Here is a 26,245-nt window from a genome sequence, read left to right on the forward strand (position 1 = left end):
TGTCATGTAGTGTCTTTTATTATTCCCACTCTTCTCTGCTGAGCCCCAATTTTATGTGTCATGTTCAACCATGAGGAAATGCCAATATTCAACCATTTTTTACTCCCTATCTCCTTTAGCTCCTCCTAATATTTGACCACTTTGGGGATTATTTTTGTCCATCCTTTTGTCTCTCAATGACTCAATCTGGATGTGTTCTTCCAACCTTACGTCAGGGTTGCTGATTCTTTCCTCACTTGTCTAATGTGCTGTAAACTCAACCACTGATGGTAATTGTAATTATTGGACTTTTCAGTTCTAGAATTATCATTTTTTTCTTTTTATAGTTCCTAACTCTTTGCCATTTTTTTCATTCCTATCTTTTATTCGTGTAAATATATTAGGTATGGCTCTTCTAAATTTTGCATCTGATAACTCTAGTTCATATCTGATCATTCTGTTTCCTGGATACTCTGTGTATCTGCTTTGTTTGCCTATTGTTCTTTTGATTTTTCATTATTTCTTATCTCCTCATACATTAGCTGTTGTGTGTGTGTGTTTTTAAGAAATGTAAAATTTTGCATATGAAAAAATAGCAGAGATCACTTGAGGATTTTAATGATGTATTTTCCTTTGGACAGTATGTCCTTTTCTTCTTCTTTTAGGTGGTAATCATAGATCATCTGTAATCCAATCAGAGACTGAGGTGGTTTAAAGCTAGTCTGTGTGGGCTCCTCTGTTTCTGGTTTATCCTTTTGCTTGAGTTATAAACTTTTGAGGTCCCAACCCAAAGCCTAGGGGCTGCAGATCTATTTGGAATGAATGCACAATCCTATTATTTGCTTTCTATCTGTCCTGATTCTTTCTGTATCCCTTTTGTGCCATCTTTTAGATTCATTAGATTATTTTCATTCTTCCCTTTGTTATCTCTATTAGCCTCATAGTTTCATACTCTCGTACAACTCTTTTTGTGCTTGTCCTAGAGATCACAATTGCATCTTTTCACTGCCAAATCTGACTTTAAGTTTTGGCTTCCCAGCCCCCAGAACCTGCTGAAAACTTGCTCGGCTTCCCGGCCGCTGACACCCCACATTCAGATGCTGCAGACACCCCCAGGGTCAAACCTGCCCCAAATCACGGGCTCGTCTTTCTGCATCTCTCTCCTCCTCTGGAACCTGACAGGTCTGAAAGTGCTTTCAAACGGAATTTTCAGATTCCTTTTCCAGCTCTTCTAGCCGTTCTTAGTGGTCGGTCCAAGCTCTCATCTGCCACCACCACCAGGTATGGAAACGTGGTAGCAATCATCTCAATTGTTGCTTGGTTCATCTCCAATTTTTTGAGTTTTCAATTGTCAATACGTGTGATGGAGGACTTTTGACTCAATAATATTCAGGATTTCTTATTAAGTTCTTGCTATGTTGGACCCTGGCCTGAGTATTTTGCACGTGTTGCTTCACTTAATCCTCACAGTGGGGCTTTGAGTTGGGAGTACTATTGTCACCTCACTTTACGAGTCATAAATATGAAGCACAGAGGAATGCCTGCCAAGGCCATATGTCAGGGCTGGAAAGGGGTGGAAGTGAACCAGCAGAATCTGACCCCAGAGTCTCACCTCTAAACCACTGCACTATATAGGTTGACTGGGAAACACTTAAACATCTTTTGAAGAACCACGGACCCTGGAGTGGTAGGGAAATGGCGGCCTGTGGTTACAGGACTCGAACTTGCCAGAGGGAAAGAGCAAGAACATGGGAAGAGAGGTGTGTGATAAGCAGCCTCTGACCGGAGCAGTAAAAACGCACGTTAATAAGAGGGATCCTTTTCTAAATACACTGAAGCTCTAAATTCTAGAAATTACACTCGAAGAGTTCAATCGTTATACTGCTAAAGAGCAGTAAAACCATATTCATCCGAGTTTAACTCCAATGCTAGTCTCCCAGGGGGAAGGTGCCACACACCCCGTCCCCCAGTCACAAAACCGCACGCCCCTGGGGGCAGGGCTGGCAGACTGTCCCTTTCGCCTGTTACCAGGAAGGAGGGAGAGAGCACAGAGACTACGCAACATCTGGTGAGGCTGTCCCTCCTCGGCCAGGGAGCGGCCACCACTGTCCCCTGACGGGTGTCTGCTGGTTCCCTTCCCCACGGTAGTGCCGGCCATGGAAGACTGCCCACACCTCCTCCCGCCGTGAACACAGCAGCCGGTACCCTGCAGCCCCGTGGCCCCGCCTCTGAGCCAGGACAGGCAAAAGGTCCCGAGAAAAAGGGCAAACCAGTGAACGGGGAAAACGACATCATGGTCGCCTCAAAATCCCCAGTTCAGATTTCCCCCAAAATGTCATCAATTGATTTTGAGTCCAGTCCAGCATCTGTACCAAAATGAATAACTGGGAGATGAGTCTACATGCACAAAACACAAATGGCCGACTACCTTGACCACTTCCGGCCACCCTGGCTTCTGGGGCAGCAGGGTGGGGGGTGGATTGTAAAGCGACTGCCTCTTGGGTGGGACCCGTGGGCAGGGGACCTGGGAAGGAGACCCGCCAAGTCCTGGACCCCCACCAAGCAGAGCACTGCTCATAACACACAAAGAAGCCCCCGATCAGGAAGGATGCAGAGCCGCCGAGCTCCCAGATTTGCTGAAAGATACCCAACAGGCTGTGGTCTGCAGAGACCACCCTTCTGTGCGCCCCTGCCTCCCCCGGTCCCACATCACGCTCCTTTCCTTCCCTTAGGACCCTCCAAGCCCCCACCCACCTCACCAGCATTTATCCCTTTGAACTGGGATAACCGCCCACCTCCTTCCCTGCTTTCCAAGGCCTGTGGCCTGGGAGTCAAGCCACAGTCCCACAGGCCACTGGGAGGGAAGCCTGTTTTCATATTTGGTTGCTTTTGTAGAGCATGGAGGGGCTGGGTTGGGGATAGGTGTCAGTCACAAGCCCTTAAATAAAACAAACGATGCGAAAAAAAAAAAAAGTGTGGCAGCAGCTTCAGGTAGGTGAGCCCGTGAGATTTTTTTTTTTTAATTGAAGTATAGTTGATTTATAATACTGTGTGAGTTTCGGGTGTACAGCAAAGTGATTCGGTTATACACATACATATGTATATATCTATATTCTTTTTTTATTCATTCCATTTTAGTTTATGATACTTCAGTTCAATATACTGAATACGGTTCCCTGTGCAATACAGTAAACGCTCGTTGTTTATCTATTTTATATATAGTTGTGTGTCTCTGTTAATCCCATAATCCCAATTAATCCCCCTCATCCCCCTTTGGTAAGGGGGGGATAAATTTGTTTTCTATGTCTGTGAGTCTGTTTCTGTTTCGTAAATAGGTTCATTTGTACTATTTTTCAGACTCCACAAATAAGTGATATCACATGGTATTTGTCTTTCTCTGTCTGGCTTACTTCACTTAGTGTGATAATCTCTAGGTCCATCCATGTTGTTGCAAATGGCCTTATTTCATTCATTTTTATGGCTGAGTAATATTCCATTGTATTACTGAGGGGGGGAGGGAGGAGAACCGTGGGCAAGGCTTCACGGATGGGAGCTCGGCTCCTTCCCCAGTGGGAACACACTTCTCCACCGCCAAACCTGCTCCCAGGAAGGCCAGTGCCCCAGGTAAAGGTAAAGGTGAAAGCACACCTTTCACACCCCTTCCTAGACGCTACTCTGTGCCCTAATAAGCACCCTCCCAGGGAGCTCATCAGAAACAGCTCCCTCTGCTTCTGAGCTTTCCCAAGGATGAAAGCACCTGCTGGGCTGGGGCAGTTAATATGCGAACATAAGGGATGAGAGGTCCTGCACATCTGCTGTGGAAGCGTCTCTAGAATACCAGCTAGCGCATTCCCCACACGCCTCCAACTGGACCAAAGAAAGCACAACATTGTCAACATTCGCTCCTCTTATATTCTCAGAGGTTTTGGTATCTACACGTTAACTTCATATAAAATACTTGAGAAAAAGCAAATTGCCCCTTGTCAAGGGAATTTTGGCTTTTGAAAAAGAGCCATACAATAATTCAACCCCAAATAGTTCAGAGCTTAAAAAAAACCTAACTTTTAAATATGTATTTTTTATAAAGGCTGCTTACTTTTACTAGTATTTTATTTTATTTTAAAGGAACATTTATTTATTTATTTATTTATTTATTTATTTATTTATTTATTTATATTTTGGCTGCATTGGGTCTTCGTTGCTGTGCACGGGCTTTCTCTAGTTGTGGCGAGCAGGGGCTACTCTTTGTTGCGGTGAGTGGGCTTCTCACTGCGGTGGCTTCTCTTGTTGCGGAGCACGGGCTCTAGGCGCGTGGGCTTCAGTAGTTGTGGCACGCGGGCTCAATAGTTGTGGCTCACGGGGTCTAGAGCACAGGCTCAGCAGTCGTGGCTCATGGGCTTAGTTGCTCCGCGGCATGTGGGATCTTCCCGGACCAGGGCTCAAACCCTTGTCCCCTGCATTGGCAGGTGGATTCTTAACCACTGAGCCACCAGGGAAGTCCTATTAGTATGTTAAAATTATTTTTCCCTGAAGCATGAACAGAAATTTCACAAAATGCAAATGTCAGGACACCTGAACTCAATAAATTCTTTTCTATTTTCCTAACATTCTCCACTCCCTCCCTTCAGCCTGGCCATCACTCCAGTCAAGAATTAAATAAAGTAAGAATCATCATTCCCTAACGCAGACTCGCCTTGAGAAGCTTTGGTAAGTCTAATGTATTATATACGTTGAGAAAATTCTTACAGAAAGCAGCATAGCTTTCACGGCTGCTGGATTTTCCCCTGGAAAAAAATGCATTTTAAAGTAAGTGGTGTATTTTCTTCCTTCTCCCTAACTTGAGATTTCCCTTGGTAAAAGTCAAGAGAATAGAGTTCCAGCACACATATCATTCAAGGATCAATCAATTTTCTGGAGGCATTTTTCTCCCTGAGAAAAGACCACCATCTGCTCTAATCAGTTTGGATTTTTTTGCTTGACATAACACTTGTTTCCTAGGGACAAACTGAATAACCAAGTTCCATGAGCCAAATGCGTTTTACAGCGCACTAACTTGATAAGGCAAGGCAAGGCATTTAAGCATCAGAAGACTGGGTTTATCCATCAATGGGTGACATTTTAGAAACAAAACAGGAGGAAAGGCTAGAAAAAGAACACACAGTTTACTTAGTCTACGGAGGTAATGAAGAAGGCATTTCTGACGCAGAACAATCGTTAGTTTTAGGGCTTGTTGATGAAGCCAGGGTCTGACCCAGAGATGAACAGGCTGAAGACCGTGACCACCGCAGGCAGCAAGGCATCCCCTACTCACACTCCGCGCAGGGTCATTCTCACTGGCACCTGCATCCCCGACCTGGAAGTGACATCACTTCTGCCAACGCACTGGCCAGAAATGGCCAAGGCTGATTCAAGGGGACAGGGAATACAGTCCCACCGGCACCCCAAACGGCAGTGACTCTTGTGAGGTTGGTGAGCACTGTTACACCAAGCACACCACTTGCCTCCACCTTTACCCAGTGATGGGCCCCAAAACCTGACTCAGAGACAAGTGGTTCTTCAACACCGTCCACCCATGAACAGCACAGGGAAAGGTCTTACAGATCAGCATGCCTGGCCCTCCCCAGATCCACACATCCCGACTCTCTGGGCTGGAGCCCAGGCATCAGTAGCTTTCCAGAGCCCCACCGGCAGCGTCGGTACCCAGTGGGTACTGAAGTCCCCCTCTGAGAGTTCTCAGCACCTCTGGATGCGGCTCAGCCGGGCGGGCCTGCCTGGGACCCTGCCACGCTCAGTGTGGTGCCCGGCTTCGGCCCCTCGCTGTCCGGAACACGAGGCTCTCGGCCAGCAGCGTTGCTAAGACACGGGAACCTCCAGCGTGCGTGGGAATCACCCGAGTGCTGGCGAGACCCCTCCTCCCACAGTCCTGATTCCGGGGCATCCAGGTGGGGCCTGGGGGTCTGCATGTTGACTGGTGACCCCGTTTGAAATACACGGCTAAGGAGGTTCCCACATGTGACGGTCAAGTTTCTGTGCAAACTTGACTGGGCTGTGGCTGAGGGTTGACGACCCGGTAGGTGGTAAGCATGGTTTGTGGGTGTGCCTGGGAGGGCGTTTCTGGAAGAGGTTAGCATTTGATTCAGTAGAGTGAGTGAAGACCACCACAGTCACCCACGCGATGGGCCTCCTCCAGCCCACTGAGGGCCTGAATAGAACAAAAAGACGGAGGACGGCAAACGTGCGCTTTCACTCGAGCTGGCACGCCCCTCCTCTCCTGCCCTCAGAGCTTGGACCTCAGAGCTCCTGATTCTCTGGCCTTTGGACTTGGACTAGACCTCACACCGTCGGCTCCCCTGGTCCTCAGGCTTCCAGACTCGGACGGAGCTGCATCCCCAGCTCTCCTGGGCCTCCAGTCTGCAGACAGCAGGTCGTGGGACTTCTTGGCGTCCATAACAGAGGAAGTCAGTTTCTATAATAAACCTCCTCTCATGCGTGTCCGAGTCTGTATACGGTCCAACCACAGCCAGCCAGCGAGCCTTCCCCACTTGGGGCAGCTGCTGAGCTGTGGCCAATCAGGTCGCTTTCTTGCTTTGCTTCTGCATCTTCTCTGTAGAAAACCTTCGCACACTTGTTCGGGGAAGCACTCCAATCACCTCCAGTTTGCTGCTACCCGATTCGAACCGATGTTTGTGCAAATAAACTTTGAAAATGTTAGTGTGTCTCGGTTGACCTGTAACAGCACATCTTGGATGGTGGAGGAATTAGAAAGAACAGGACAGCACGGGAACGGCAGACAAAGAGGAGACGGTCCCTTGGGTCCAGCAGCTCCCACTAGGAACGCACTCATTCGTCCCCGAAATAAACACTTCTGAGCACAAAATAAGCACCAGATGAGAAAATACGGAACTTGACACTTACTCTCTCCTCTCCCCCGGGAGGGCAAGACTCCACAACGTGAAGGAAAAGGCTCCATCTTGGGGTTCTGTTTCAGACAGAAAAGGCTGTTTTTGCCACAGGGTCCAGGTAATTTTTCCATTTCGTGGAGACCTGGGAGTCTATTTCATCAAGGACTTCGGAAATGATCCATTACGATGAAATGTTACCCCAAATCCTGAGTGGAAATGTTTCCCCGGCACTCACCCTCTCGTAATCACAGCAAAATAGCGAGAGGTCCATTGCCTGTGAAATGGGGCTTGCTGCAGCAGGTCAGCCTGGGCCCTGGCAGCTGCTGTGGCCATAACTGGACGCGCATCACCTGGGTGGCCAGGTGGGGAGCAGGTGCCCACGTGGCCCTGCTGGACCAGCACACACAGACCTTCAGGAGCTGGATTAGCTGGAATCACAGAAGAGGTGAGGTCCCACTGAGATCATATGTGCTTTACAAACCGTCTCCAGGTGTTGCCCCTCATACAGATGGACTCTGGTCATCTGTCCAGCAGTGAGACGAGCTCGGCAGGCTCCAGTCACGGCTCTGAGGGAAGAGCGTGCCTGGTCCTGCTCCGAGCTCTCCCCTTCCGCACACCACACACCCATCACGTGGATGACCGGGCCCCATTCCTGAGGATGCAGCCCACGTCCTGCCTCACCTGGCCTCTGCTTTCCCCATGTCTTGCAAAGGGAGAAGAAGGACTTGGGTTTCATGGTGGGGACAGAGGAAAGCCAGAAAAAAAACCCACAAAAAACGCTGGACCCAAGGTCCAACGAAGAAAGTGCAGGGGGGCCCCACTTCTAGATTCCTCAGGGCTTGCAAATCTCAGGCAGGTAGGGATTGACATAAACAAGCTTCCTGGAATATGAGACAGAGGAGACACAGAATATCAGCCAGCAGCGCCCTCCCACGAAGGCAGGTGCGGGCAGAGAGGAGGTGATGGCCAGACCCTCGTCCTCCGCTGACCTCACACCTGGCCCCGCTCACAGAGGTGAAGGAGGCGTCTGTGGGTCTCACCACACAGCCCCTGAGGAGGATGCTCCCCTAGAGACGAGGTCACCCTGTCACAGGCTTCACAGGGACGGGGATTCCCTCTCGGTCCAGCCCCTCTGGTCCTCACCAAACATCCCCCATCGACTTAGCTAAGCCCCAATGGGGTGTTCCGCCATTTTCACAAATCACCCGTCCTGGAAGGATGGCTCTCATCTCATTCCTAGGCGAGGTCTCCTCCCGGTTTTCCTTTTCCTGTAAGATGCTACCCACCCCCAGGTGCTGCGCCAGACTCTCAGGGCTGCCTCTGATTCGCCAACACCTCGCCCACAGGTTTAATCACTGGCTAAGTTTTGTCATTCCTGTGTCTGCTTAATACCTCCTACCTGGTCTTTCCTTCCATTCCCAATTTTAGCACCTCACCTGCTCCCTCTCAGATCTTTTTTCCATCCTCTGCATTTCCCCATTTACATCTACCCAACCCTCACCCACCAGATCCTCCTCTTGTCTTACGAATATCATTTCACTGGGTCCTCCGTTCCTGTGAAAAGTCTCCAGACTTCCCAGCCTGGTCTCCAAGGCCTTTCCCAGCTTGTCCCAGGCTCTTAACCCAGCACAACGCCAAGGAGACCATCCAGCTGCCCTGATGTGCCCCCTCCAGGCCTCTGGCAAGACACCCCTCTGCCTGGAAAGCCTGCCTCTGACACCCCACCACCTGAAGTCCCCCTGCCATCCTATTTCCAGCAGCGTGGCAGGATGGATACTCGAATGGCCCTCGTCTTGGAAACATTAAAGTGGTGCATAGATCTATGTTATTTTAACGTGTTGGCTGAACAGGAAACCCAAGGACCACTAGAGAATCACAAGGGAGCTTCCCAGGTAAATACAGGGTTCCAGAGGGTGCGGCCACCTTAAGTATAAGCAAGAATTACGCATCCCGCCCCCATGCAGAAGACAGCAAGGGAAGGTGCTTCCTCAGCCCTTACACGGGGGAAGGAGAAAAACTTCCCTGAAAACCACAAGCCAGTCCCCTTGCAGTCTGCTGTCTGAATCACCTCTGTTATTAATCCAAAAACTTTCGAGCAGGAAATTTAAATTAAGTTGGTACCTAGTGGCAATGCCCCAGACAAGAGGAAGAGGTAAATATGGAACCTCTCTGGAGGAAATCAATCTCAACACACCTCTCAAAGAATGCCACAAACTCAAGGGAGAAGGGCGGCTTGTCTTCCAAATAAGGAGATAAATCGCCATGAGTAAGAAGCAGCAAAAGCAACAGAAGCAGGCATGCAAAAGCTTATTATGATTGATATTTTAAAGAAATAAAAGAGAAAGATAGAAGCAAAGAGCAGAGATGAAAAAATAGAATTCCTAGAAGTGAAAAATACGAAGATTAAAATTAAAAACTCAATGATCTCCACATCCAGAAAGATGGAGAAGGTTTACAAGCCCTCCTGCTAAGTGTGACTACAGACCTGGCCACTATGTGTGAGGCCAGGTAAGGAGATTCCGAAGGTGCAGAGAAGGCAGAGCGGCAGGGCCCCGGGGAGCTGAAGGGCAGCAGGGTTGAGGGGGCTGTGTTTCCTGTTCGCCGCAAGCATCTGATTCAAAGCTGAGTAAGCCAGCCTCCTGGAAACACCAGCCGGAGGCGATGAGAAGCCCCGCCCAAAGCTGCTCTCCAGTCTTGGACCAGGAAAGAGGCCCCATCAAGACAGAAAACAAACCTACGATTACCAAAGGGGAGAGAAGCAGGGAGGGATAAATTAGGAGTTTGGGATTAGCAGATACACACTACTATATATAAAATAGGTAAACAACAAGGACCTACTGTACAGCACAGGGAAATACATTCTATATCTTGTAATTACCTATAATGGAAAAGAATCTGAAAAAGTATATGTATACTATATATGTACATGTAACTGAATCACTGTGCTGTACACCTGAAACTAACACAACATTGCAAATCAACTATATTTCATTAAAAACAAATTAAAAGGTAGAAAACGGTCAGACAATAATAGCTCTTCTCCAAGCACAGGAAAAACCGTGGTCAATCTCCACCCAACCAGCAAAGGCCGAGTGGGGACCAACTTCCACCCGCCCTGGGCAGTAACCTCCCCTCCCTGCCGGGTGGGTCAGAGGAGACCCAGGACAGTCAGGACTTTCGCCAGCATCCAGCGGTATTAAGGCCACCCTCCTCCAGACCGCTTTCCCATCCTCTGCTTTTCCCCAGCCCTCTGTGGTCCTCTCGTGGGGACCGCATGGGGAGGAGTGATGAGGAGCTCCCACACTCCACACCTCAGCTAAGGAGGCATCAGTGGATGCCCAGTGGGGATCTGGAATCCCATCCCCACCCCACAGTCAGGAGGAGTGGTCCCGATGGTGAAGATGGAGTGGGGAACCTGGGGTTCCTTCCCCTCCCGCCATAACAAGACAGCTCACGCCCTGGAATTGCCATCGTCACTTCAACTTGAATCTACTCATTGGAAGCAAATAAGTAAATCCAGCCCACGCTCAAGGGAAGCGGGGATGGAGCCCCAGCTCCTGAAGGGACAAGAATCAAGTAATCTTTGGACACATCTTAGGACCTCCACAATGTCGCTTATAATAGCAACAAAACTACAAAGTATCTGAGAATAAATATAACCAAATATTCACATCTCTTGTGTGGAAAATTATAAAACTTTATTGAAAAGAAATGAAAAAGACCTAGGGAAGTGGAGATGCAAACCACGGCCTTAGAAAACGTGGAGGTCCCCAAAATGTTCACCTCTCCTCAAACTGATCTACAAATTTGATCTAAGTCCACCCAAAATCCCAACAGGTTTGCCCTTAATATAGAACTTGAAGGATTTTTCTAAGTTGTATATGGAAGAATAAATAAAAACACTCCTGATAAAGGATAATGGTTGTCAGGGGCAGGGGAGAAATTCTTGACCAGATATTAAAACTTAGTATGACCTGAAAAGTATTTAAAATACTCTGTCTTTGGAGAAGAGGTGGGAGAAAGTTGGCGACTCCAGGGGTGGAGAGGATGCAGACCGCAGGAGCTCTGATTCCTGTGGGGAGAGTGCACACAGCTGCACGCACTTTTCAGGAAGCGTGGCATCACCTGATAAATTGCACATGTACTTATCAAGACTCCAACCGAAAAAGAGCCCTCAGTGTACATCCTTGAGGAACAGCTGTCCAGAAACCAGCAGAATGTGGGAGCAGAGTCATTCAGAGTTTACAAGGGCTGAAACAACCCAAATGTCCACCTACCAACTACAAGTGGGAAAATAAAGTGTGGTGTACACGGGAGGGACTATTACACAGCCGTGAAAACAGACTAGTCACAGGCATGGACACAGGCAGCCTCAACATCACAATGTCAAGCAAAGAGACAAACCAACCTCCAGATGGTATGCTTACTTTTTTAACTTCAAGAAGAGAGAAACCTAAATGAAATACTGTTTAGCAGTACACATTGAGGTGGCCCAGCCATAAGGAACAGCGAGGGACGAAGTTAAATTTCAGGACAGTGTTTGGCAGGTGGGGAGCTGGAGAGAGACAGCGAAAGGTAATCAGGTTGGATTCATGGATGCAGGAGGACCACCTGCCCCGTTTTCCCGGGACTGAGAAGTTTCCCGAGATGTGAGAATTTCCGTGCTACAACCAGAACAGTCTAGGGCAAACTGGAACGGTTGCCTACCCCACACTGAGAACTTGTAAGGTTCCAGAATATTCTGATTTGCCCGCTGCTCTTCGTTTCATCCTTTTTTAAACTGGGTGTAGCGGGTTGAAGAGTAACCCACCCCCACAAAAAAAGTATGTCCACCTCCTAACACCTGGTACCTGGGAATGTGACCTTGTTTGGAAAGGGGGTCTTTGCAGATGTAAAGAAATTAAGGATCTCAAGATGAGACGATCCTGGATTAACCAGGTCGGCCCTAAATCCAGGGACACGTGTCCTTACGAGACGGAAGAGCAGTACGAGGAGGCAGGCAGAGATGCAGGTGACGGGGCCACAGGCCCAGGGACGCCTGGAGCCCCAGAACCTGGCACAGACAGGAAGGACCCTCCGCTGGAGCCTCAGAGGGAGCGCAGCCTGCCAGCACCTTGATTTCAGACTTCTGGCCTCCAGACTGTGAGAGAATGAATTTCTGTTGTTCTAAGTTTGTAGTCATTTGTTTCAGCAGCCCCAGGAAACTCATACACTGGGCACGTATGTTTTTATACGCTGCTTTGTATGTATATTTTAAAATAAAAAGAATCGTGTTCACTCCCTCCTGTTCTTCCAGGCAACAGCGCGAATGCCGCCACCTCACCGCCACCAATGCCCCCTCCTCCACAATTGGTTTTCAGCTCATGTTCGAAACTCCCCTGTTTTGGCTTCTCCTATGAATATGAATAAATGCATCTAATCTTCCCTCCTGGATGTAAATACCCTTGAAAGCACTGACCAAGCCCTTGGCAGCCCACACAGCATCGAAAACAGCAGTGCTCGGTCAACGTCGAGGGCAACACCAGGTCGGGTGAGACCCTTACACACACCAGATACCAGGGCACCTGGAAGGCCACACCTGGTCCTTGACAGGCAGCCCGGAGCCAGTGAGCCGCAACCCCAGTCAGACCACCTGCAATTTCCAGCTCGCGTGCTCAGCCCTGCGAATGAGCTGCCCTGCGGCTCCTGGACCTGGCTCCTCTTCAGAGGCCTGCGTGGAGCCGTCAGCCTGGGCCTTCCCCGTTCCGACACCGGGCCGTGGACTGGGGCCCCATCCTCAGCGTGGCCCTGCAGCCCCACTGCACTGTCCCTACCGGACGCCTCCCGGGCACCGCCTCTGGGTCTGAGCCAGGTCTCCGCCTCGCTGGGCCCACCTGGCAGCTTCTTTCTCACAGATCTCAGCGATATGTGGCCACTTATAAACCCAGCTTCTGGAAACACCCCGGGGCAACCCTGCTGTTTCTGTGACTGGTCACCTAGGTGCATGAGACCCAGGAGTGAACTCGGCTGAATCATGAGTGTCCAGCGGCGGCGGGCGCCTCCTGCCACCCGGCAGACTCCTGTGACCAGCACGCGGGGTCCCGAGGCTCTGGGTCTCCGTCCGCTCACACCGGAGTCCCCAGCTTGGGCAGCCCGCGCATAGTTACTGGGACTCGCCCGAGAGGCTGACACACCTCAAATCTGTCTCCCAAAGGCGGCAAGAGCAAAGGGCTGCCGGACCCAGAGAAAGTGCAGCAAGCTCAGGACCCCCCCAGCGCCCCCATCAGCAGAGCGGCTTCCATCCCCCAGACCCACTCCCATCCTCTCCTGCAGACTCTGCAGAGCAGGTCTACACCTGCTGCATCTCCAGGCTCCATGACCCCATCCAGCTGAGATCAGCCACTGACAGCTCTGCCAGGAGACAGGAGGGAGGGAGGAAGGAGAGCGAGGTTGGGGTATTCACTCCCTCTCCCCACCTCTGCTCTCTCCCTGCAGGACGCTCTGGGGCTAAATGCTTCCCCTGGTGAGGACGAAGCTGCTCCAAGCCCCCACCCCCGCTTGCATTTCCATCCACGGTTCTCTCCCCTTCCTGTCTGTTCCACCCTCCCACTCTCCTGCTGACCAACGTCACAGCCCCACCTCCTCAGGGGCACTCACTGCTCCATCCCTGCACTCCGCCCACCCTTTAGTCATCCTTTCCTTAAGACTCCTCTGAAATCACGCGGTTTGAGGGTGCATCTGTCTTCCTCCAGGACCCGGCTGGCCCAACACCCGCGATGTCTCCAAGACACACGGCAGGGGTCCACCGCTCTTCCCAGCTCCCAAACCAGTGGGGCACCAGGCAGGAAGCTCTACAACTAGGCGCCAGGACTGACATATCCCAGGGCCGGACTTTGAAATACAGCTTCTGTGTGGCGGGAGGGCCCGGGAGCCCTGGGCTCTGATGATGCGTCTGCACGTGCCACCCCAAGGCCAGGATGCCTGGGGCTCCATTAGGGCTCCCTCCCAACCACACTGACCAGGAGAGCAAGGCCAAGCCAGTCAGGTACATCCCAGGACCCCTGCTCTTTCCCCAGACACCCCGGTCCTCAAACGACTGTTCCGCGAAAAAACCTGCGACAGCAGCTCAAACCCCAACCAGTCAAGATGGCTTGGGCTGCTGAGCAGCTAAGATCCGAGACTGAATTACAGGTCAGGAGGTACCAGCGAACCACCCGCCTGACTTCTAGTTAAACCAGAGGGCAGGAGAGATGGGGGTTTTCTGGGACTCGGGCAGGAGTGGAGAAGTGGCAGCAGGACCACAGGTGCAGGGCTCAGCTGGGGCCACCTTTGCCCCTGCCCAGGTGGCAGCGCTTACAATGTGAAAATGAGGACATTCAGCTTTCAAGGCTGGGTGTCCAATGGAGGGAACTGCAATGAAAGAGTCTATTTTTCCCATTTGTCACTGATTTTGAGCAGCCAGTCGATGACCTAACTCATACACACACACACAGTTGTCAGTAAGCTTCCTTGTCCTGATACCCTTTAGGAAAGAACGAAGGCCAAAGCAGGGTCTAAACCCTGCCTGGCCTGGGCACCCGCCTGACCCCACAGACCAAGATTCTTCCTGGAAATTCGCATGTCAGGGTCCCCCTGGGACACCTGCTCTGGGGAAACGGGCAGGCCTGGAATCAAAATTATTTCCTGCCTCAAAGTTGGCGGTACATTTCTTGGGCCTGAAGTCACTGCTTGTTAACAGAGGTCAGACAGCGCATCTGACTTCATGGCGAGAGTGATGGGTGGCTGTGACATCATTTCATGAGAGAAAAGGCTTCCCAGAGGGAAGTGGTGAGTCCAGCTCTTGTCCCCTTGGTCTGAGTAGACGGGTCATGCGGGCCCCCGGGCACTTCCCATAATCGAAACTGCTGGAAGCTCGTGCTTGGAGTTCCAGGTGCTACTGTTACTTGACACTAACCGTGCTCAGGTATTTGTGAGGATTTTAACAGTGAAGACGGACTGCATCTGAACAGCCTCGTGAGATGATCCCGAAGCTTCATTATCCGGAGTCCGCTAACCGGGTACTGCAGCTTTCAGTTAAATTTCGGTGGCTATAATTACTGCATGTTCTGGTTACGACCTACTTCAAGAAAAGAATAGTAAAAGAGAAATACAGCTGCTTCCATATACGGAAATGAGGTCCCCAGAGAGCACATCTGTATCAGAGATGATGATTTTCAATAACAGAATAGAAAGAACGACAATAGCTCAGTCCATGGGGCACTTACCGTGCAGTAGGCACGTGCTCTAAGTGCTTTATATAATTTATCCCAATTAAGCCTCCTGAAAAATCCATGAGACACGTGTCACTGACATTTCCATCTTATGGCTGAGGAAACTGAGGCAGGGAAAGACGGAGCCCCGCTCGAGACGCAGAGCTGGGATTCGACTGTGGCCGTCAGCCCCGATTGCTCACAGGTCTGGCCCACACTCTATACTGCCAATACCCTGAAATACCATGTGTTCCCGACAACGCCTGGGGCCCGTGGGCTCCAAGAGCCCACAGTGATGGGAGGCGGAGTCACACACAAGCCAGCGTGGCATTGGTGCCCACGCAGCCACCAACCAAGGTGGCACCTGCGTCTCAGATTGGACCGTCCCCTCCTGGAGTCTGAACCGTGACTGGAGGCATCGGAGCCTATTCCCGGATCCAGCCCCGGTCTGCACCTCATCCTGGGCCCTTCCACTCACAGAACACACCAGCGGGAACCACCCCTTCACAGCGATACACGCACAGATGTAACTCCTCCAAGAAAGGGTCATCCCTCGAGACCTGGGAGCAGTCCCGCTGCTGGGCACACACAGAAATTGCTGAACCACCGCGCTCTGACGACTCCCTCTAGGCTCACCTAACACTGGTCCTTCTGGAGAGCATGAGTCTCCCGAGCTTGGAACAAGTCTTGTCTCAAGTGAATAAAAACAGGATCTGGTTAAACTCTTGCTGTGTGAACAAACGACGATAAGGCTGACCGAGAAAGTGGTGGAGAACAATGGGAATATTCTCTCTCTGCTCAAGATAGATTCAGACAATCGCCTCGGCTGTCACCAGCGGTGGGGCACACACGGCAAGTGCTGGGCGTGCCATAGACCCTTCCTGAACCTCTTTACAGCTCTAGACTGACTCCCACCAGGGTTCTGAAGGCAATGACACAGCCTCCAGGGGTGCCTGGTCACATGTCATTCTTCATCCAATCAGAAGCCAGACCTCTGCTGTACTCCTGGGATGCTCTGAGTGCTTCCAGAAAACCCGGGTACCAGGAAGTCACCCCAGCACGTGGTCCTGAGAGCTCTCACCAGCTAGGTGTCCACCTGCAGCCCCGGTTCCCTGCCACACGCCCTAGGCCCCTGCCCACCCCCGCCCAGCTCAGTGCGGCCACTTGGAACCAGAGACACTCCAGGCTTTGCAGTGGCCACAAGCCTCCCATCTCCCAACACCTGCTCCCGGCTTCTCCGGGCAGCAAGGGAGGGGGAGGCGCTCAGGGTCAGATGGACAGAGGGAGCAAAAGCTTCCGGCTCTGCACCCATAGCCCCACTTCTGCCGCGTGTTTGGAAAGAACCAGCCCCCCAGCCTTTTGAAGTGGACGAGAGTCACAGGCTCTGCAGAAAGCATTCTTTCTGGAGGTACTGCTGACCTGGGAAGAGTCAACACTGGAAATGAGTTTTCCGTACTCACCGTGCCGTGTGTCGGTGCAGCATACGGGGAAATCCATGGGCGGCATCAAAGTGTCCTGCAAAACGAAAAAGAAAATAATTGTATAATCCAAGCGAACTGCTATCATAAACAAACTGTAACGACCTAATATGTTTATCGAAAGGTGCATCTTCAGCACACTCCCCTGCCCTCGAGGATCTATCACACGGTTCAAACAGCCAGTGCGCCGTCCCCGCCAGCAACAAGATGGAAATAGACAGACACCATCGGATTGTACGACTATGCAAGTGATGTAATTTACTTTTATAAGATGCCATCAATAACTCAGAAAAGATATTGTGTAACACAATACTGTTGTTTCAATTCCGAGACCCAAATCTAAGGAAACTCCGAGGGAAGTCCTGGGTGGATATGTCCCGGACATGGGGATTCTAGATTCATGGGGAAAAGCCACAGGGGCTGAAATGTGGAAAATTGATTTTTAAAAATCCCTCTCTTCCATCTGGTGTACTAAGGAAGCCAAAATTGAAAAAGTTATTTTCTAAATGAATCTGCAGAAGATACTTCTCTCCATCTCTACCCTCCTTTGACCACAAGTTGACTCTGTAAGGGGACAGGGTCCAACACCTGTCACCAGGCTCATCTGAAAGCAAAGAGCCCCTGGAGATGGGTGGGGGCCCAAGCATGCGCAGGTGGTGAATGTGTGTCCAGCCAGCCGAGACCAGGGCGGCGCCGTCAGTCAGCGCCGGCAAGGTCATGAGCCAGGCCCTGTGTCCCATCCTGAACCAAAGCCAGGGCTGCTCCACGTGCCGGAGAAGGGGCACCAGGCCCACACCTGGGTGGGCAGCGTCTGACCAGGGCAGAGCGGCCGATGAGCCAGTCTCAGAATTGTTGACGTTGGACCAGAAGAGAAGCAGAACCAAACGATTAGTGATCATTACTCGTTTCATCATGACACTTGCAAGGTCGGAACATCAATGAATTGTTGATGGTGGAGCAGACAGCCCTGCGGCTGCCGTACAGCACGGTGAGGGAAAGACAGAGGTTCATCCGTTGGTTCCGTCACTTTCTGGTCCGAGTCAGGGCTTCCTGTGCCGGCCCAGGCGGGGCTGCTCTTCTAGGCCTGGGTGGGCTCGCTCTGAGCGACACACCCCTGCTCGCCCCTCTCACCCGGGCCTGTGGGCATCACATAACTGCACAGGGCCTACTGGGGCCCTAGACCCCAAGTCTAAGGGTTTCAATCCCTCCAGCTAGGAACAGTGTGCATGCTTGTTCCCACCCTGCACCCACGGGACTCCTGGCAGCTGACGATCCAGACTCTGAATCCCGCAGATGAAGGAAGAGGCTGCCTCCAGTACTGCTTTCCAGAAAGGTCTCTGCAAACACTGCCAGCTCAATGACAGGGCAGGAGGGCCCAGGCTGCTCTCCTGGAGAGGTGACAGCTGAGGGGCGTGGCAGCCTAGGACATGCCTGAACACGTCACCAGGGAGAAGGCACAGGGGGGCCTTTCCACATCCACCAGCTGCTTCAGGACCCAGGCCGGCCAGCTCGGCCACTGCTGGGCACTGCACCCCTGACCTGGCCACTTGAACTTTTACCCGTGTCATATGACTTATTGCCCTAGCGAACTTGGCCTTCTCACTGGTCCTGATGGGAGAAGCTATGTGTTTCCCACAAAACCCCCCACGGTGCTGCGAGGGAGGGAAGGCCTTCCAGGCAGGTGGCCTGTCCCCCAAGAAGTACAACCACTTGGTCTCCGCGATGCTTTACCTGCCCTTTGGAAACACCCTGCTGCTCAAAGTAGATAGAGTGCAGCTGGCTCACTACTGGAGCCTAAGCCCTGTCCAGGCCCTGGCACACAGTAGGTGCTCAAGAAACATCAGCTGCCACAAACCACCCACCCGGGCTATGGCTACGGCAGAGGCAGGGGGTGGGCTCAGTTCTACTTTGTGTTTAACATAACAAAAGGAATAAACAAAAGGAATAAAGAGATGAGTGATGATTGCAAACCACTATCTACATGCTTAAATGTTCAGTCACTATGTGTCAGAAAAGCACCTTCTTCAGTTTCATAACTAGTTTGCTCTACGGAGTCCGTCACATAGGAGGCCTGGCTAGCTCTTTGTTGAGCACTGAAGAGCAACTATGTTCCTACAACATGTGCACACACACACGCACATATATACATACACACAAATCCACATGTACACACACACGCACATGCATGCACAAATGCACATTTATACAGGCACAGACACATGCATGCATACACATAGAATGCACACATGTGCACATGTAAATACACATGCACACAACAGGCACTTGCACACACAAATACACGTGTTTGCACACACAAATACATATACATGCATGCAGTCATATGCAGACATGTGCCCGTGTGTACACATGCATACAAGAACACATATGTGCCCACACAGCATGCACACACATATGTGCACTCTGATGCCTGCCTGTGTGTGCCCGTGCCTTGCCTGCACACATACACATATGTGCACATAAGAGGGTATGCACAAACATGTGCCTACACAGACACGTGTGTGCATGTGTACATGCAAATACAAACACGCTTGTGTGCCCATACACATGTGCACGCACATGCACACACACACACGCACACGAAAGCCTCTGGTAAAACTGCCTTCTCGTGGCACGATTGCTAAGATTGCTCTGGATCGGACTTGATGCTGGAACCTACAACCAGACAACAAACCCTGAGGAAAGACTGAAACAGACCCAGAGGAAAGAACCCTGAGGTTCTCCTCCAGCAGAACCCTAAGGCCAGGCCCTAGCCCTCTACTCCGCAGAAAGAAAAGTGCCCCAAGGTTTGATTCAGACTAGAAAATGCTTCTTCTTTGTTATCTCTAGGCCGGTTTTTATTTCTCCATCTACATGGTAATATACCTCCACTCTGCTTCTTATAGAAATGTTCCAACACGCATGAAAGCAGAGAAAACAGCCTAACAATGTGCGTGGACCCATCACTCAGAACCGCACCCGCCCCACGCCTGCCTCCGCCTCCGTCTTCCTCCCCCTCTTATGGGGGGGTGTGCAATGCAGAGGCCCAGACCGCGTCCAGAACCTCACAGCACTTAATTAACAGTAATTATTAAGTAATAACTGTTTTAGATGAACTTCAAACACCCAACCACAGAGGGCCAACAGCTGGCCCCAGGCTCTGCCTCTGACCCTGGCAACTGGGGGACGCAGCTCTCGTCTCCCTCAGGCACCCCCAAAACGCTTGGCTTCATTGGAAGCTTAAGAAACAGAGTCACTGGTATTTGAATTCCAAAACATCACACTGAAAAACACAGAAACATTCTTAAGGCATCAATTTGTGAGTTTAGCAAGCAGATGTCTGAAAAGTTCCATTAAGTCTGAAAGTCTCATTTTTCAAACTCTTTTTTTCACTCCGCTTTTAACCTAAAGGACAGCATTTTGTTTCTAGAGTTTGAAGCAGCCTGGTTGCACGGGGCACGTGCCATCCCCCAGCTTGCAGTCGATCGATCCTTCTCCACTTCTGTGCGTTGTATGTGTAGAGCACCGCCTGACTCGCCACCTTCTTTGTCCCCCCAGAACGCAGGGGAGCAGCATTGGAAAGAGAAAGGGCTGCTGGGCTTCAAGACGAGGAATGACGAAAGGCCCTGCGTTCAAACGCTCCTAAGTGTCACCTGAAGTCCACTCTCCCCAGTTACGTCCATTCTGACAGGTGTGATGACGCGCTTCCTCACTCGGAGCCCATCTGAGCTGCTCCCTTCGAACGAGCTGGCACCTGCCATGGGCTGCTGGCAGAGCACGGACGAGAAGGAGGACGGTTTGCATACGTGGGAAGCAGGGGGTCTGCGGAGACCCTCAAGAGGCACCACACAAAGCACAGCATCCTCTCCATGCGGGGGCCAGACACACGCCCCCCCGGCACCTGGGAAGCGGGTGGTGGAGCAGGGAGTGGCCCCCCATTTACAGAACAGAACCTGAGCTCCAGAGAGCACACGGCCCCCCATGAACGGCGGGTGAGGGTCGGAGCCCTGTGTCCACACCCCGCGTCCCAGGCTCCACCCCCAGCCACGTAACAGGGGCAGACAGGGCAGAGTTCTAAAGACGACGTCTCCTCTCTGCAGGCTGAGCTGGACTCCTTGCCTCCTCCAAGCACACACCTTTCGTGATGCTTTGTTCTTCTGTGTAAGTTGGAACATTACAAGAGGGTGGCTGGGACGTGGGGTGAGAAGAGGGGCAGGAAGTTGAAAGCACTTGGGTTAAACCAAACAAATCACAATGTGGTATTTCCAGCTACAGCGTGAGCGTTCTCCGGTTATGAGAAGGGGCAGCTTTCATTGTCCTGGATTTATTTACCCTAGAAAATGCTTTGCCACATGGGCCGCCCAGCTCGACTCTCCAGCCGTCTGACCTGACCCTGCGGTAGGTGGTTTTCCAGGGTGAGCCGCTGGCACTACGCACAATTCTTTGGTCAAATTAAATATTCAATAAATCTTGGGTGCACTGAATCGTAATGCTGTTCTCATGGTAATGGGGCTTTACGTGGCTCAGAAATTGTTCCTTAACCACAGATTCATTTCGAGCGATGCGTCCAATGAAATGAACATTCTCCTGGTGGCGGGACACCATCCTTCATTCAAGACTGTGCCCCTCTACTTACCGGCACACTTTAAAAAATGACAGTGCTAGTTAAATCTGAGTGGTCCTTTCATTCCCAACTCATCTTTAAAGCTTTCAAAGAATGTTTAAAATTCCTTCACCCGAGCCACAGGCGAAATGTGAATTTTTTAGGAAAGTAAACAAAAATCATGATTTCCATCTGGGAATTAGTGAGGGATGAACAATTCATAGCTTGGTTTTAAAGTAATGGCTCGGGCACTGGCTTTGGTAGAAGCTCGAAAATGCAACCTGGGCTGACTTGGGAAAAGACTTTTTTTCTGCAGATGAGTAACTGTTTGGAAGCAAAGTGAGGTGTTTTGCAAAGCAAGTACCTTCTGCAGCCTGTGCAAGGTCTCCAGGCAGCAGGAGGAAGCCCTCAGGAAGGTCCAAAAGGGCCACTTAACCAGGGACACTGGGAGGGAGAAGACCCCCGCCCCCAGGCCACGTCACCACCTCTGCACCGAAGGACATTTACAAGCCCCTTATAGGCAGTGCCCAACTCAGAACATTTCATATATGGATAACCCTCTCCTAGAGCAGGGTTAAACTTACACAGTGGGTTATTTTCTCATTTTCCTAGATAATTTAAGACATTAGAGCAGCAGTTCTCAACCTTAGCTGCACACTGAAAATAGCTGGAGAGATTTAGAAAGACAGACGCCTGGGGCTCACCACAGAGGTTCTGATATACTTGGTCTGGGGTGTGGCTGGCTTCAGCATCTACTTCAAATGTGCAGCCTAGAACACCAATGCCAGCCAAAGGAAAGAATCTGGAAGCAAAGAACGAGGGAGAGAGGGAGAGAGACATCAGCGGAAGCGGGACAGGGAAGGAGGGAGGGAGGGGACACGGCTCGTGAAGGACAGACAAACGGCCTGGACGGAAGCACACATTGCCCAAGGAACAGAAGAAAATGTCCCATCTGTGTCCTGCTTGGGAAGGACATAACAAGAACAGAAATTCAATGAAAATAGTGACTCAAAGGCAAGATTATAAAGCAAGAAAATAAGATGAGAATGGAAATGGCAGGCTCCAGGAAACAAAGTGCAAAAAACACCATCATTACAGAAAGGCTATATAAAGTCAAAACATCAAGAAAGAGGCAACAACTAACACGGAATCATTGACACAGAGGAAAAACCACGATCACCAAGGGAGGCAGAGGAAGCCGGGAAGGGGGCGAAGATGATACAAGGGCAAAGATAAAAGGGGAGACTGAGTAGGAGAGACAGCCTGTGAATCTACAGCTCAGAATCTCATATCATGTTTCAGGATGAAATGATGCAGAACAATCTACACCAAGACATATCCTGGTTAAGGTGCTGGTTTTCAGGCTTAAAGAAATGATACTTGGCCATCTAGGTAGATAATTCACCAACACACTGAGAACCACCAGTCTGGCCTGGAGTCCCCCTTGGCCAAAATCAGCGCCGCAGGAGACAAGGGATCACCAGGCACAGAGTTCTGGGGAGAGAAAGTGGGGCCGCCACAGAGCCGTCCAGCTGCAGAGCCCTGAGGCCGACACCTAACCATGAAAGGACTCGGGGAATGTGCACCACCCCAGCAGCCCTTTTGGCAACGTACTCAGTCACCAAGTCCAGCCAGCAGGAAAGGTGGGGGAGAGGTCTTCACTGCTCCCACCCTGGAGGCCAGAGATGGTGAGAAAACTCCACGGAGTCTGGGGGGAAGAAAGGCAGCCCACCCTAGACGCAGAGCATTAACAGAAAGAGACAGACACTCAGAGCTCCCAGGACCTCAGGGAATAAGACAGTTGGGTTCTTCTAGGGAAAAAAAATGATTGGCTTCACGTCCAGCCAACCAGGAAATGAATTTAAATAACCTAGGGATGGAGCAGCCCTCATGGACAGGACTGGGCTGAGTGGCAGGTCCCTTACGTCCAGGACCACACAAATGTGGGAGTTCATTCCAGAGTGAACGGACGTGACAGCAGCTTTGATGACGTCCAGGACCACACAAATGTGGGAGTTCATTCCAGAGTGAACTGGACGTGACAGCAGCTTTGATGACGTTAAAATCAGAGCTGACAAAAGACTGAAGGCAGGGGAAGGAGAAAGGCGGTACGGCAAGGCATAGTCCTCAACTTCCCTAACACACGCGATCTGTACACAGAAAGGCGAAAGCGTGGGCTTTCATCGGCCTTCGGCTCCAACCTTAGGAATCTCAGAATTATTTTTCATCACCTTGGAGGCATCGCTATGTCACTAATATCTCTTTTAATTAGAAACGTTCACCTGAAGCTCAGCAGTCCCTTCTATTTTACTTTCATCTCTGTTATCTTCAGGCAAAATTAAACTTGATACATGTTCTAAGAGAAGCACGTATGGCAGAACCTCGCTTGACCGCTGACCGCCGGCTCCCTGCGTCCCTCCTCCTGTGTGTGCACGTGCAGCGATGCCCTTCACCAAATGTCCACCAGCCCCTCCGGGGAATGGGAACTGGGGGAGCGCCTTTGTGTTTCTACTTTCTTATGCAGATCCCCCTTTAATGCATAACTTTTAAAAGAGCATGTTCCAAACCAGAGAAGTCAAAAAAAAGAAAAAAAGAAAAAAAAAAAACCCTTAAAAGTCTTTCCAGTGGACAAAATCTATAAAGCCCCTATTGCCCAGTGTGGTTCCATCTTCTCCAAGACAAGCCCCTCCCCTGCCTCCCCAAGTCCTCCCCGTAGCCCACTGCCTCTCCCATCAGTCTGTACCCCCGTCTCTGCCCTCGGACAGTGAGCCCTGGGGGATGGACTACGTAGCCCTGACAGCGCCCAGGCTCACGGAGCAGGGCTGGCAAGGGGATCCCGCCACCACCACCACCTCCTCCTCCAGCCTCCCGAAGGATGGAGGTGCCCTCTCTACGCCCAGGATACGAGGGAAGCAATGGGCACACAGTGACGCTTTGGTGAAAGTCGATAAAAAGTACAAGGTGATATTATGAAAACTTCACGCCCGTGAATATGACAATGTGGCTGAAATTCTTTTCTAGTCCAATTCAACACACAAAATTATCATAGTCAGTGCTTGCTAAGGGTTTGTTTTTTTAGTGGAGGAAAAGTCTTCGGGATAAGAAGTACCCACGTGAGCACAGGGGCCTGCAGCTCTCGGGAAAGACAGACACGAGGAGCAACAAAGACGGGGCGGCGCTTTGGTGCTGGGGGCGCGGGGAGTCCCAGGTGCACGGCCGCATCCTGGACAGTCTTTATCTTTATCCAAGTACAAGCCCTGAGCACAGTTCTGGGAGGACCTGGGGTCAGGGAGGCACCACGGCACCCTGGAAACCCGACACCCTAGAGCCGAGGGCGGGGGCCCCTCCAGCAACAGGGCTTCGAGGTGGGGTCCTCCCTCAGAGGGCTCTTCTGCAGCCGAGGAAGGAAGGGGCACTCTGCACTGACCACGGCTCACCCCGCGCCCGCACGGCGGTGCTTTCACCCGAGGAGGTGAGGGGTCTGGAGAGCAGGACGGCCCCCCAAGGGCCGGCCTGTGTGGCTGAGGAGCAGGAGAAGCGGGGGCCACGGAGGGCTGTGCCCGAAGGGGAAGCACATCTGGCCTAGGATGCTGGGTGAGGAGGTCAGAGTCCTGTCGGCAAGTCCTGGACTATTTCCCCTGCACTGGGGTGAACTGTGTCCCCCGAGAAGTTCACGTCCACCCAGAACCACAGAACGTGGTCTTATGTGGAAACAGGCTGAACTAGGGTGCGCCCTGCTCCAAGGACCGAGGTCCTGCTGCAGAGCACAGAGAACTATATTCAATATCCTATGATAAACCATAATGGAAAAGACTATTTAAAAAAGAATAAAAAAACATAAGGTCATCTGAAGACGCAAGCGCACGGAGAGAAGCAGCTCACGTGACCACAGAGACCCAGAAAGGTATCACCTCACACCAGTCAGAATGGCCATCATCAAAAGAATCTACAAACAATAAATGCTGGAGAGGGTGTGGAGAAAAGGGAACCCTCTTGCACTGTTGATGGGAATGTAAATTGGTACAGCCACTATGGAGAACAGTATGGAGGTTCCTTAAAAAAACAAAAATAGAACTACCATATGACCAGCAATCCCACTACTGGACATGTACCCTGAGAAAACCATAATTCAAAAGGACACATGTACCCCTATGTTCACTGCAGCACTATTTACAATAGCCAGGACATGGAAGCATCCTAAATGTCCATCGACAGATGAATGGATAAAGAAGATGTGGCAGATATATAAAATGGAGTATTACTCAGCCATAAAAAGAAATGAAATTGAGTTACTTGTAGTGAGATGGATGGACCTAGAGTCTGTCCTACAGAGTGAAGCAAGTCAGAAAGAGAAAAACAAATACCATATGCAAACACATATATATGGAATCTAAAAAAAAAAAAAAAAAAGGTTCTGATGAACCTAGGGGCAGGATAGGAATAAAGACACAGACGTAGAGAACGGACTTGAGGACACAGGGAGGGGAAAGGGTAATAAGCTGGGACGAAGTAAGAGAGTAGCACTGACATATATACACTACCAAATGTAAAACAGATAGCTAGTGGGAAGCAGCCGCATAGCACAGGGAGATCAGCTCGGTGCTTTGTGACCACCTAGAGGGGTGGGATAGGGAGGGTGGGAGGGAGATGCAAGAGGGAGGGGATATGGGGATATACGTATGTATATAGCTGATTCACTTTGTTATACAGCAGAAACTAACACAACACTGTAAAGCAATTATACTCCAATAAAGATGTTAAAAAAAAAAAAGCAAGATTGTTAAAGAAAATGAGGAACTACTCTGAATTAAGACATAATAACTGGGGACTTCCCTGGTGGTCCAGTGGTTAAGAATCCACCTTCCGATGCAGGGGATGTGGGTTCGATACCTGATCGGGAAACTTGAGATCCCACATGCCAAGAGACAACTAAGCCCATGCGCTCTAGTGCCCACGCCCCACAACTAGAGAGCCCACGTGCTCTGAAGCCCACATGCCACAACTAGAGAGAAGCCTGCACATTGCAACAAACAGCCCATGCACCACTATGAAAGATCC

The 26,245-nt window shown here is 50.8% G+C and overlaps 2 long non-coding RNA genes across 2 annotated transcripts in view; one reads left to right on the top strand and one right to left on the bottom strand.

The window, feature by feature from the left end:
• LOC309642169 overlaps positions 1–26,245 on the top strand; it is a 998,009-nt gene that overhangs the window by 819,155 nt on the left and 152,609 nt on the right. The window lies entirely within an intron of this gene.
• Positions 1–26,245, bottom strand: part of LOC309642162 — a 360,711-nt gene that overhangs the window by 219,977 nt on the left and 114,489 nt on the right. Inside the window, exon 2 of the long non-coding RNA XR_014253014.1 lies at positions 16,570–16,624. This is a non-coding gene — a long non-coding RNA (uncharacterized lncRNA). The remainder of the gene's footprint in view (positions 1–16,569; positions 16,625–26,245) is intronic.

The sequence above is a fragment of the Balaenoptera physalus genome (assembly GCF_965194825.1).
Source record: "Balaenoptera physalus genome assembly, chromosome: 14".
Taxonomy (NCBI): Eukaryota; Metazoa; Chordata; class Mammalia; order Artiodactyla; family Balaenopteridae; genus Balaenoptera; species Balaenoptera physalus.